At 37.0% G+C, this 12,988-nt stretch overlaps 1 protein-coding gene across 19 annotated transcripts in view; it reads right to left on the bottom strand.

Moving 5' to 3' along the window:
• Usp54 (ubiquitin specific peptidase 54) overlaps positions 1 to 12,988 on the bottom strand; it is a 113,463-nt gene that overhangs the window by 65,519 nt on the left and 34,956 nt on the right. For 15 of the 19 annotated variants that reach the window (XM_074079117.1, XM_074079116.1, XM_074079118.1 and 12 more), the window contains exon 2: positions 4,385 to 4,559. The exons of the other annotated variants lie outside the window; for them this stretch is intronic. The gene's annotated coding sequence lies outside the window, so the exon portion shown is untranslated. The remainder of the gene's footprint in view (positions 1 to 4,384; positions 4,560 to 12,988) is intronic. 19 annotated transcript variants of the gene reach the window in all.

The following is a 12,988-nucleotide window of genomic DNA, read 5'->3' on the forward strand; positions in this document are numbered from 1 at the left end:
TTATTTACTTTGTTTTATATGACATAAGTCATATATCCTGAATATGGCCATATTAAATGAAATACTAACTAGCATCAGGCATACAGTAAACACTGTATCTACATTCTGTATCTTTAGAATAGCTTATCAGGTATATATTAATAGTTCAATTTTATGGAAGAATAAACTGTAGCTTAAAGATGTTAACTTCCCAATTCAAAGTTGGTAAATAGCAGAGCTAGAACTATTTGACTATTATGTGGTCATTTAATAATATATTTTATTAATCTAATCTAAAAGGTCTATCAAGTGATAGTCATAAGGAGGCACTCAATAAATACTGCCTGGTGATTAACATAGCATCAAGGAAGGAACCTATACACTTCTCCCAGAGACCACAAGACCCTCACCTCTCTACACACCCACTATACACACCCCACTTGAGGCCACTAAGCAACTTCCAACAAGCCACACAGCATTCCTTCAGTTCAAGTGCTGCAAAGGAATGACAAGTACCAAGTCTCAACTTTGCTCACAGCCAAAAGGTCTTGGCAGGTTGTTGGGGGTTCCAGTATTCATGTTAGAAGCTTACTGAAACTTAGTGTGCCCTATGACACACACCAGAGTACCAGGAGCAAAGAGGAAAAAAAGACAGTAGCAGAAAAAGGATTCTCAGGCTCTGAATGGCAGCATTAAGTAGGTTAAGGTGGTGAGTTCTCACACTTGCTGTAGGTGTGTCAGAAACTAGAGGTGAGAGACAAAAAGAACAAAGGCAACAGAGGCAGTAAAAATGATCCAGGGAAATAATAATGACAAAAACATTTCACTGAAAATGAAATGTTTAGATCTAGGTCCAACACCAAATAGTACAACTGTTCTTCAATGCTATGTATGGAAGATATATGAGAAAGTAAATTATATTTCCATGTATATGGCTTTAACAACCTGCTTTTTAAAAAGAACAAGAACTTTTTTTAGGTAATACTGAAGTATTTCAGCATATAAGAGCATAATATCTACAATTTAACTCTCAAATGGTTCAGAAGGAAAAAAATATATGTGCATATAGAAAAAGACAGAATACGTAGTAAAGCAAATATAGTAAAATGTTAACAACAGGTGAGTCTTGCTAATGTGTATATGAGAGGGCTGGAGGCATGGCTCAAGTGGTAGAGCACCTGCCTAGCCAGCACAAAGCCCTAAATCCAGGCCTCATTACTACCAAAAAGGTGGGGAGAGGAATATGAGAATTCTTTATACTATGGCAACTTGTGTATAAGCTTTTTAAAGTTGAAAAGGAATTGATATCTAAAAAATAAGTTTTAAATTATGTGAGAATTACTACCTTTGCATAGTATCCTATATTAGTGATTCAACAAAGAATCATGATACAATCATCAAATAAGTATGTAATAACTATGCCAGATAGAATTGGCAATTTCAAATTTAGAGGGGGAAAAAAAAGAAAAAGAAAAGGACAAAAAGTATAGATATGAGGATAAAATAGAAACAAAGCTTGAATACTACAGAGCCAAGTGTAGTAGTTTGTGCCTATAAATCCCAGCTACTGGAGATGAGGCAGACTTAGCAGCCTAGGCAACAGAGGAAGAACCTATTTCAAAGGAAAAAAAAAAAAAAAGGAAAGCTCAAAATACAGTATAATGTCTGGACTGGGGATGTAGCTCAGTAGTAGAGCACTTGCCTAGCATGTGCAAGGTCTCCAGCACCAGGGGGCGTGACAGTGGGGATGATCTAACCAATGTACAATATAAGCCTATATTGGAACTGTCACAATGAATCACCCCTGAATATGCCCTAATAAAAAAAAAATTTTAATGAACAAATATAGTCTACTGTCATGTTGTTATAAGGAGCGAATGATACAAAGTAACATAATATAAAGAAGACTAGGGCTATATTTGAAGATAGAAGAAAGGGTTCAATTTCCACATTTTCACTACTTGGTATAATCTCAGATCTCAGGCAAATTACCTACAAAAGTGTCATAAACTTTATTTTCATATTACCTACGAAAGTGCCATAAACTTTATTTGTGAAACATAGTATCTGTTTCACAAAGTGAGACTTTATGCAATACCATTAAGATACTAGCAGATTTGAAAACAAAGAGCAAATAATGAGTCCACTAAATGAGTGAACTACCATGGCTAAAAGTACAAAAGTGAATTTTGTTTTAGAGACCAAAGAATACGCTACCAGAAATAGGTCCTATTAAGCTTCTAATAATAGATCTTCTAATAGCACTTAAAAAAAAAAAAAAACCCACTGGTGGAGTGGCTCAAGTGGTACAAGTAGTAGAGCACTTACCTGCTTAGCAAGCATAAGGCCCTGAGTTCAATCCTCAGTACTACCATAAAACACAATGAAAAAAAATAGCCTACATAAAATAGGTGATATGTCAGCACAAACTACATGCTAACAGACTAAGGGTATATGGTTGGAATGTAGCTCAGGGATACAGCACATGCCTGGCGTGCACAAGGCCCTGGGTTTACATGGCAAGGGAGTGGGAGAAACCTACATGCTAGGAAAAAGAAAAAAGTTTAAATTTCACGATTATTTTTTAGGTACGCACTCTTCCTTTTTTTTTTTGGCAGTACTGGGAGTTGAACTCAGGACCTCAAGCTTGCTAGGCAGGCACTCTCCTACCTGAGCCACTCTACCAGCCCCCATGATTATTTTTTAAATGCAGAGTTTAACTTAAGCCAAATAATTGAACCTACTATGAGGAAAAGGTATAAATTCAAGTACTACAAAGAATAATTGTGTTCAAACTAATTAATGATACAAATGGAAAAACCATAAACAGAATCTGTTTCTAATGAATGGACAGTAGTCCCATTACTAGTCACTAAAGCCAAAAATAGGGTTCTGGGTGCAGTTCAGTCAGTTAGGACACTTGACTAAAAGGCATGAGACTTTGGGTTCAATCCTTAGCACTGGAGTCCTTGGGTTGAACCACCCCCCAAAGAAGTGCTAATTTTAAAAAGTCAAATACCACTACACCAAGATAGCCAGGTTAACCACAGAAAGAAGTTACTCATATTTCTAGTTTCTATTACTCTACAAAGCAGTTAGTTTACTTGCAATTTACTTAAGAAACTATATTTGTGGGCAGGTGAAGTAGCTCAGGTAGTAGAGCGCCTGCCTAGCAAACATGAGGCCCTGAGTTCAAACCCCACTACCATTCCCCACCTCCAAAAAAAGAAACTATCTTTGTATTGGTATATTAACAGCCCAATTATCTCAATTCTTTGGTGCAATCCAGATGTTAATAATTCCAAATGATAACTATAGTATTATTGTGAGGTTATTGTGAGGATCGAAATGAATATATACAAAATGTTAGAATGAATGTCTGGCATACAGTTATTGCAGTATAAATTATTTTATTGCTTTTCAAACATCCTCATGAGCTCTTTACCTTTAAAAACAACATATATCCCACATACTTAAAAAACAACTGCAACAAGGACCACCTGAAGTTATTAACTCCTCTACTTATTATCCTGAAGCTTTCCAACCTTCTACTACAAAATATCTCTACAATTAATAACTTATAATTGCCTCTTCTTGCTCATTTCCAATCTCTTCAAAACATCATTCTGTCACCACAATTTTAATGGAACATTCACTTTCTAAAGAAATCTAATTTTAAAACACACTGGCTTTTTCTAAAGTCCTCATTCTTAACTTTTTGACAACACGTAACACTGATGGCCACTCCCCTCCCCTCCTAGGGTGCTTTACTGTTACACAATCCTGGATTCCTTAGGTGAGTTAAGAAGAAAATAAAAGAATGAACTAGGTTAAAAAAAAAAAATGACAAATGAACACTGGTTCTCCTACTGCTCTGACAAGTTACTTACTTTCTCCTTTGTTGCTTTGTTAAAAATAAACATTCCTGCTGGGTGATCTCTGCAGTGGCAAAGATTAGGAGGATTTCAATTCAACGCCAGGCCAGCCCAGGCATAATAGCTCTTGAGACCCTATCTCGAAAAAAACCCTTCACAAAAAAGGGCTGGTAGAGTGGTAGAGAGCCTGCCTAGCAAGTGTGAGGCCCTGAGTTCAAGCCCCAATACCTCTATGTTTTTACTAATAGCTTCTCCAAACACACAGGGTGAGAACCTCAGTAGTCTTTGACTCCATCCTATTTCTTGCTCCCTTCCCCATCCAAGTCATATAAGCTACCAATTTTCTCTTCAAAATCTCTTTTACTAACCCTTCAAAATCATTTCTGTCATCAACCTAGTTTATGCTCAAATTACCCCCCATCTAAACTATTGTAATAGATCAGTGTTTCTTGTCACCTGACTCTTACCATTCTAATTCATGTTATATAAAGTTTTAAAATTAATATTTATCTTTAATATCTCTCACTTACCTGTATGCATTTTATACAATTTGGCAGAAGGCTTGAATTATTCCTTAAAAGAATGTCAATTGCCAGCCAAAATAGATTTTTTTGATAGGATCACTCCCACTTTTACAGGTCCCAAGCAAGGCAAAGATATGTAATCCCACCACACCTATTCAACATCATACTTGAGGGTCTTAGCCTGTGTAATAAAGCAAGAAAAGGAAAAACACATTGGTTGAAAAGGAAGAAATATTTTTTAATGAAGAAACAAAGGCTTTTTATAGAAAAAGATCAGTGCATTATTCAATGGATGATGTTGGAACAACTAGGACACTCATAAGCAAAAAACTGAACCCTGACTCATGCCCAACATCTTACCCAAACTAACTCAAAATGGATCATAATCCTAAGTGGAATACCTGAAATCACAAACTCTAAAAGAAAGCAAGAGAAAATTTTGTGACCTTCCATTAGCCAAAAATTTCTTAGCTATGATAACAAAGGGATGATCCATAAAAGAAGAGAAAAGCAAAAATGGTTACATAATCAAGAATTTTGCTCTTTAAAAGACATTGCTAAGAGAAGGCAGCTAGCCACCTGTGGCCCACACCTATAATCCTAGCTACTCAGGAGGCAGAAAGCAGGAGGATCACAGTTCAAGGCCAGCCTGGGCAAATAGTTCACAAGACCCTGTCTTAAAAAATACCATCACAAAAAAGGGCTGATGGAGTGGCTCAATGTGTAGATCCTGAGTTCAAACCCCAGTACCCACCCCCAAAAAAAGGGAGATAGAAGAGACAAGCCAAAGACTGAAAGAAAGTATCTCCAAATCACATACTAAAAAAATTACTTCTATCCAAAGTATATACTTTGTGTGCTGAGTGTGTGTGTATGTTGTGTGGGGGGGAGGGTGTATGTTGTGGGGAGGAGGGGTGTATATGTGCGTGAGAGAGACAGAATTCTCATAATTTAATAAGAAAAACTACTCAATTTTTTAAAATAGGCAAAAGATTTCAACAAATACATTATCAAAGATAGACAGCAGAGCTGATGAAGTGACTAAAGTGGCGGGACTGCTGCCTAGCAAGAGTGAGACCCTGAGTTCAAACCCCAGTCAAAAAAAAAAAGATAGCAAACAAATACATGAAAAAGACTAACATTATTAGGGAAATGAAAATTAAAACCACTCTATACACCTACTAAAATAACTAAAACCCAAAACAAAAAGTTAACTCAAGTGCAGCAGCATATGCCTGCAGTTCCAGCTACTTGGGAGGCTGATTCAGCAAGACTGCTTGAACCCAGGAGATTAAGGAGAGCCCGAGCAACACAGCAAGAATCCCACCTCAAAAACAAAAACAAAAATATTTAAGACCTCACAACAACAAGCATTAATGAGTAATCACAAGAACTAGAGCTCTTCTAAATTACTGGCAGAAAGGCAAACTGGCAGTTGGCAGTTATTAATAAACTTTTATATACTTTTACCATATGACTAGTAATCCCACCCTTGGGTATTTTACCCAAAAAAAAGAACACATGCATTCACACAAAAACCACATACCAATGTTTACAGTGGCTTCCTATATAATCAACAGAAACTAGAAAGAGTTCAAATGTACTTCAACTGGTGAATGATGCATATACACACTACGCACTTCAATTAGTGAATGATACATCCACACAATGGACTGCTATGTAACAACAAGGCAAGAATACTGACATACACAAATTGAAGAATCTCAAAATGTACTATTGCTAAATGAAAAGCCAGACTCAAAAAGCTACATACTCTATGATTTCACTTAAATGACATTCTGGAAAAGTCAAAGTGACAGAAATGCAAAGTAAGTCAGAAGTTGCCAGGAGTTGGGGATAAAGTTGGAGGGGCAGCGCCAGAGTGATAGAAATGTTCTGTATCTTGATCATGGTATAGTATAAACTACCTCTATGCATTTGTCAATACTAAGAACTTGGGACTTGGGATATAGCTCAGTGGCACAGCACTTACCTAGCAAGTGTGAGTATGAGTCCCCATCTCAAGCACCACAAAAACAAAACAAACAAAAACCTTAGAACTCTACACCAAAACAGGTGGACTTTACATAAATTACAAAAAAAAAAAAAAATTAAGTCATTTTAAAAAACATACTCTAGTCAGGCACTGGTGGCTCATACCTGTAATCCTAACTACTGGGGGGACCAGGGTTTAACCATCACAAGCTGCCAGAGTGGCTCAAGCAGTAAGAGTGCCTGCCTAGCAAGTGTGAATAAGTTTAGACCTCAGTGCCACCAAAAAAACAAACAAACAAAAAAAAAAATACACACACACACATACACACATACCCTAAAGTATCATTTACAAAAAAAAGCTCCCAGCACCACCCTCCTATAGAACTTTTCAGTCAGATCCTCAATGACACAATCTGACCATAACTTATAATTTATCTTTTCTAGTTTTTCCTCTACTATATCCCTACATGAACCTTCTTCACACAGTGTTTTCTCATTTTTATGTCATTAATTGTTTTACCTATTTGGGATGCTCAATATCCTTCTTCCCCTCTATGCAATCCAGAGACTGTGAAACCTTCCTGACCACTCTAAGCCTAAAGAGAAAGCTCCCATTTCTGAACTCCTATATAAAATTTCTCTAATTTTAAGGGCAATTATTGTTTCTAATAAAACATTTCCAGGAGTTTCTCTCCCCTCCAACTTTCCCTCTGCCCTCAGAAAATAAAGGGCTTTATCTCACCCAATCTGAGAATGGGGAATGGATGAAGGTCAGAAGCCAAGGGTTATATGCGAATTCCTATGACTATTATGGAACACATTATCACAGGATTTTATAGGTTTCTTTTATTTGCTATAACCCATCTTTCTTTTTATCAATTGTAACTCTAATTAAAGACTACGATTCTATGTAAAAGTTTGTCCATTGTTACCCATAATGAAACAAATGTCAAAATTAAAATTAAAAAATAAAGATTATGATTCTAAAAACTATATATTTTAACTTTCCATTTAATTGCTTCATCTTACAAAGTAAGATAGACTAATATTAATATGACTTAGTTAAAACTGTAGGCTTTCCTCACTTGAAGGGATATCACAATTTTAGGCCAATGAAACCTGATAAGGTAGTTCTGTATAAATGCAGCCAAGTCATACCCTCAGATATTTGGTTTAAAAAAACAGTATTAGCATGAACTATTTTTCCAGTCAGTATGTTCCACAGAAGGTGTTCACATGTAGTTTTTGTTGTTACTCTTGAGTTTTGTTAGCTTTATTTTCTTTTGGTTTTAGACAGGATCTTACTATGTGAGATCCAGGTATTGGCAGTAAGGGCTGATATCTAATTTTCTTCTTTAAAAATGTTTTCCTTAACCAGGCACTGGTGACTCACACCTGTAATCCTAGCTACTCAGAAGGCTCACAGTTCAAAGCCAGCCCCAGGGAAGTAATTTGCAAGACCCTCTCTTGAAAACAAATCATCACAAAAAAGGTTGGCAAAGTGGCTCAAGGGGTAAGAGCACCTGTGTAGCAAGTGTGAGGCCCTGAGTTCAAACTCCAGTGCCGCCAAACAAATAAATAAATGTTATTATCACTATATATATCTAAATTATAATGATTGGTTCACATCTGGATTTTGGATTCTTGCACCTAACAGGGATCTACACTCATAGGACAGAAATGATGAAACTAAATTGAAAAGATCATAACTCAGAAAGACAGCCATCATGGAGGGGTAGTACCAGTGGGAGGAGGGAGATGTCAGGGAAAGGAGATAGGAAAGTCAATATGGTACAAACACTGTGTACACATGTATGTAAATGTAAAAATGATACCTGTTGAAACTATTCCAGGAATGGGAGGAGTGGAGGATAAAGGAGAAAAGGGGGAGGGGTGAATCCAAGTGTGATATATGTGATACCTTGTAAGAACTTTTGTAAATGCCACAATGTATACCTACCCAGCAAAGTAATAAAGAACAGAAAAAAATAAATAGAAAACTAAAAATAAAAGACTGCCAGCATTAGAGGGTACGACTCTAGAAGCTGATGATGCTTACAAAGAACACTTTATTTGCTCTGTATTAATGAAATACAGAGAATGATTTCTTTACAATGTGTATACATATTACAGTATAACGTACTGTCATTTTTCTCAGGTCAAAGTAATAAGCAAGGCTCCAGCTGTAGCCCCACAATTATTTACCATTGTATTACTCCCCAACAAAGTCAGTTTTTCTTAGCCTCTGTTTCTGAAAAAGCCCAAAGGAGTCATTCCAATGAAACTGGCTTGGGCATCAAAGGAGATGAGGCCCCAAGAAAGGACACAGGGCCAGGAAGAACCTGGTGCCTTAAGAGACAGTTGGGTAGATGAGATCTGGAGATCTTACAACATGGAGCCTTCATTATAAATGAGGCATGAATGTGACAAAGATCAAAAAACATTAGACAAGATTTGTTCCTGCAAAGCCTGGGAAGCCCTTTGATGAAACAAGGTGTAAGGTGCAGAAAATTTAGAAAGGGACATATCTTTTAAGGGAATTCACTTCACCATAACTAAAGTTCAACAAAATAGATACTACTAAATAACATGTGTAGAAGATTCTATGCCATTTATGCAAATGACAGTATCAAAGTATCTCCATCAATATATTTATTAACTACAAGGGAAAAGATAGCAACTTTACAGTGGAAAAACCAAGCAGAAACTACTTTAACCAAGTGATCAAGGTTAAAAATCACTGATGAACCTCCTAGGTGGGTGGAACGCCTGGCACATGCCTAGCAAGTGTGAGGCCCCAAGTTCAAACTCCATCAAAAAAAAAAAAAAATCACCAGTGATAATAAATATTGACATCATAAATGCCATGACATGATATTACTGAGAAGGCTAAAAAATTACTTTTGTTATATTTTTGCCTAAAATACATAATCTTAGTTCTTAAGAGAAAACATCAGACAAATCCAAATTCAGGCCCATGTGGCAAAATAACTAATAAATATTCTCCAAAAATCTCAAGGTTATAAAAGACAAACTGAGAAACTTTTACAGAATGTAGGAAACACTGACTCCTTTCCATATAATGAATACATTCTGTGTTTTACTTTCACTTTAATATTGCCTCTACCCGTATGCCTTTCTTCTCCATTTCTTCTTGTCAAAAATAATTGTCCAAATTTTGATACAGCAATATCAAAAGCCTTCATGCTGGGTGCAGTGTACCTATAGTCTCAGGTATTCCAAAGGCTGAAGCAGAAGGGAAGCTCTGTTTCTACAAAAAAAAAAAGGCCAACTATGGTGGTACACACCAGCACTGAGTAGAGTGAGATAGGAAGATCGCAAGTTTGAGACTAGACTCACTATATAGTGAGACTCTGTCTCAAAGAGGCGAGAGAGGTAGAAAGGGGTGGAGAGAGAGAGAGAGAAAGAGAGAGACAGACAGAGACAGAGACTTTCTAAGTCCTGACACTTTTCCAATCTCCCAACTTATTTCATCACCCCCCTCTGTGCTGTCAGTGCTTGTGGAACTTGGATTACAACATTCACATCCCCCTCATGTTAGCTATTTCTATCTATACATGGACTATAGTATATATTCCTTATGAGAAATTTTTTATTCTATTGAGATTGAATATAATAAGCATTGAATCACTGAAAGTTTAATTGAAAGAGAAAACCTTTTGTTTAAGGACATAAGTTCCTAGAATAACCAATTCCAACATCCTAATAAATTCTGACTCTCTTTAAATAAAAGGGCCCCCAAGCTGGGTGTCAGTGGCTCTCATCTGTAATCCTAGCTACCCAGGAGGACTGCAGTTCGAGGCCAGCCTGCCTGTACAAATAGTTCATGAGACTTTATCTTGAAAATACCCAACACAAAAAGGGCTGGTAAAGTGGGCCAAGTGGTTTAAGGAGCATACCTAGGAAGTATGAGGCCCTGAATTTAAACCCACTTCCACCAAAGTAAATAAATAAATAAACAAGCTACCAAACGTTCATATATGGATCAAGACCTGCTGACTACTTTTTCTAATGAAGATTGTATCAATGGAACCAATACGTATTTGCTTCTGATTCAAGCTTAAAAACACAGATAAGCATCTACAACCATTAGAGGAAAAAATAAAGGTCAAGCTATTTGTTATTTATGAACTAGTTATCTTAAAATCCTCAGTGAACAGTTACTCAATTCAAACAATATCCTAAGGGTTGGACTTTGGCAGCTTCAAATTATTACATCATGTACAACAGGAAGAATTATATGCTGATAAAAAACAGAAGATTGCAGCTTACTTTGCCACTTAAACCCAATGTGTTCAAACCAGTTCAAAAGAAAATAAAGAGGGCAGGCAGAATGGCTCAAGTGGTAGAATGCCTGCCTATCAAGTGTGAGGCCCTGAGTTCAAACTCCAGTATGTCCAAAGGAAAAGAGACAATAAAACAGGCTTCACTTTGTTGTAACTGACAAACCTCAAGAACTAAGAAGTGAGAAGTGAGGCTACTTAGCTACTCCATATAAACATTCAGGGATATACAGATAATTTTCCAACCTCTATGGAAGGTAGCATGGTAATAGAAAGAAAACAATGGTTAAAATTGCAGCTTCTAGTCAGGCGTCAGTGGTTCATATCTGTAATCCTAACTAGTTGGGAAGCTGAGATCAGGAGGACCATTGTTGAGGACTAGGGATGTGGCTCAAGTGATAGAGTGCCTGCATTGTAAGTGCAAAGCCCTGAGTTCCAACCCCAGTCCCACCAAAAAATAAAAAATGCAGCTTCTGCATGGTCAATCATATTGTGTAGAGATCCAAAAGGTGCCAGAAAACACAATGTGAACTGGTCTAAACTCTACTACCTAACAAGTATATCATCTTGACCCAGTTACTGAACCTCTAAATCTTAGGTACCTCACCTCACCAGTAAAATGGGATTAATAAATTATATCTAACACATAGGACTGGTATAGAGAATAAATAAAATCATAGTTAATGTGTATAATTAACCCCGTGCCTGGCATGTGTTAAGTATGGATATTATTATGATTATAATGAAGAATAAGATGAATAAACATTCCAATCCTGGCTTCATCATTTTCAGGCCATTTACTGTCTTAATAAATGTGATTCGTTAGTCGGGCATGGTGATACATTACCTATAACCCCAGCACTTAGGTGGCTGCACAGGATCAGAAGTTTGAGGCTAGCCTGAGTTACACATGGAAACCCTGTCTCAAAACAACAAAAAAAAAAAAGGGCTGGCAGAATGACTCAAGTGGTAGAGCTCCTGCCCAGCAAGCTACCTGATTTGTTGAAAAGATTCAACAAAATAATGTATGCAGAATATTTAGGACCAGGTAGAAAATAGGCATTTCATATACAATAGTTATGGTTATGATAGTGACCATCACCTGTACCCATTCTCTCTCCCTTTCTCTCTTACATACAAACACATACGCATATACCTACTATAAAAAATTCCATGAGATTATAAACTATAGTAGATAGCAGAAGCCCAAACCCATATCATAATGGGGAGAAATGTATCTTAAAATAATGCATTCTCTGCTGGGCGCTGGTGGCTTTACACCTGTAATCCTAGCTACTCAGGAGGCAGAGATCAGGAGAATTGTGGTTCAAAGCCAGCCCAGGCAAATAGTCCACAAGACCATATCTCAAAAAAACCCACCACAAAAATAGGGCTGATGGAGTGGTTTGAGGTGAAGGCCGTGAGTTCAAGCCCCAGTACCGCAAAATAATAATAATAATTACACAGACTCAATACAACTTACCTAAACTATATAATAACTATTCTTTACCCTCTAATCCTATCTATATGACACTGTCAAAAGCAAATCGAAAACTCAGAAAACTTTGGTGATGAAATACAATTTAATTCTTCAGTTTTGAATGGAACTTCCACAATCTTTTCCCATGCACAATTCTAACCTCATCTATCACTATTCCTCTTAAAACAGACAAAAAGAAGCCAGGCTTTTTTTTCCTACATATGGCAAGGACCATATGTAGGAGGATCATGGTGGGTAGAGGGAAGGCATGAGATCCTATCTGAAAACAACTGAAGCAAAAGAAGGGCTTGGATATGGCTCAAGTGCCTAGCAAGGGTGAAGCCCCTGAGTTCAAATTCTAATACCTCCAAAAAAAAAACCTGCAAAACCCCAATACCATCAAAACATTCTCTCTCTCTCTCTCTCTCTCTCTCTCTCTCTCTCTCTCACACACACACACACACACACACACACACACACACAGAGTCAGGTATAGTGGTTCAAGCCTATAATCTCAGCATTCAGGAGGTGAAGACAGGAGGATGATGAGTTTAAGGCCAGGCTGGGCCAAACACAGAAATCGTGTCTCAAAAAAAAAATTTTTTTTAATTCCATGTACATGACCAGCACTTGTCTGAATAAGGAATGCTTCCCCTTTCCTCACCCCCATCTTCCCAATCCTGTCTAATACTAGCAATCTCTTCCACTGGCAAAACTGTTTGAAGATGGCAACTTAAAGTAATAAGGACTAATGAGAGTTATACCGTATCAGGAAGTAATAATTTATGCCAAATCATTTTCCAAAGAATTGTCTTTTTAAATAAATGGAAC

Source organism: Castor canadensis, chromosome 7 (assembly GCF_047511655.1).
Source record: "Castor canadensis chromosome 7, mCasCan1.hap1v2, whole genome shotgun sequence".
Taxonomy (NCBI): Eukaryota; Metazoa; Chordata; class Mammalia; order Rodentia; family Castoridae; genus Castor; species Castor canadensis.